This window comes from Sinocyclocheilus grahami, unplaced genomic scaffold, assembly GCF_001515645.1.
Source record: "Sinocyclocheilus grahami isolate Dianchi unplaced genomic scaffold, SAMN03320097.WGS_v1.1 scaffold410.1, whole genome shotgun sequence".
Lineage (NCBI taxonomy): Eukaryota > Metazoa > Chordata > Actinopteri > Cypriniformes > Cyprinidae > Sinocyclocheilus > Sinocyclocheilus grahami.
The window spans coordinates 379,667-380,270 of NW_015505589.1; the positions used below are offsets into that span (position 1 = coordinate 379,667).

At 43.7% G+C, this 604-nt stretch overlaps 1 protein-coding gene across 2 annotated transcripts in view; it reads left to right on the plus strand.

The window, feature by feature from the left end:
* The first annotated feature begins 421 nt into the window (after positions 1–421).
* The window catches only part of LOC107550930 (protein FAM107B-like), a 3,280-nt gene continuing 3,097 nt past the window's right edge, over positions 422–604 (plus strand). For both annotated transcript variants that reach the window (XM_016232378.1, XM_016232379.1), the window contains exon 1: positions 422–560. The gene's annotated coding sequence lies outside the window, so the exon portion shown is untranslated. The remainder of the gene's footprint in view (positions 561–604) is intronic.

Sequence of the window (604 nt, forward strand, 5' to 3'; positions counted from 1 at the left end):
TACTGCTGATTGGCTACAAGTTTGTTTCGCTAGTCGGCCCGAATCCGTTTTCTAAAGCCTTTTTGAAAAATCGCTTACCCCACTTTTAAGACTGGTTTTGTGGTCCAGGGTCACATTTTATTCTATAATCGGATAGCGTCCGCTGGTCATGTGATCTAAACCTGCCTCCATGAGGCGACCCACTCCATTCAAAATAAACCCGCTTTTATTAGGCTACTGATATAACTGGAGTCCTCATCTCATGAATGTACACGACTTAAAATGTAGTTTTTAAAAATAGCCAACTATTCACATTATTTATGTGCAACATATTTGTAATAAAGAAGAAATTGTGCGTGCGTCTTTTTGCGCACTCGGTGACAGATTGTGAGTTTTTTGGATTTGTCGTTCCCTCACTGCCCCCAAGCGGCGTTCAAGTGAAGTGCGCCTCACATTGACGGACAGCGAGATAAAGTGGCAGCTTTCTCAGGTGTCCCCTGTGTTGTTGTGTGGTAAATAGATAGCTTGTACTCACTGCTGCTCAGATGGGACATCGCTCAGGGAGCGTTGACGCACTTTCGGTGAGTTCAGAGCTGCGCTTTCGATATTTTTAATACAGCTTATC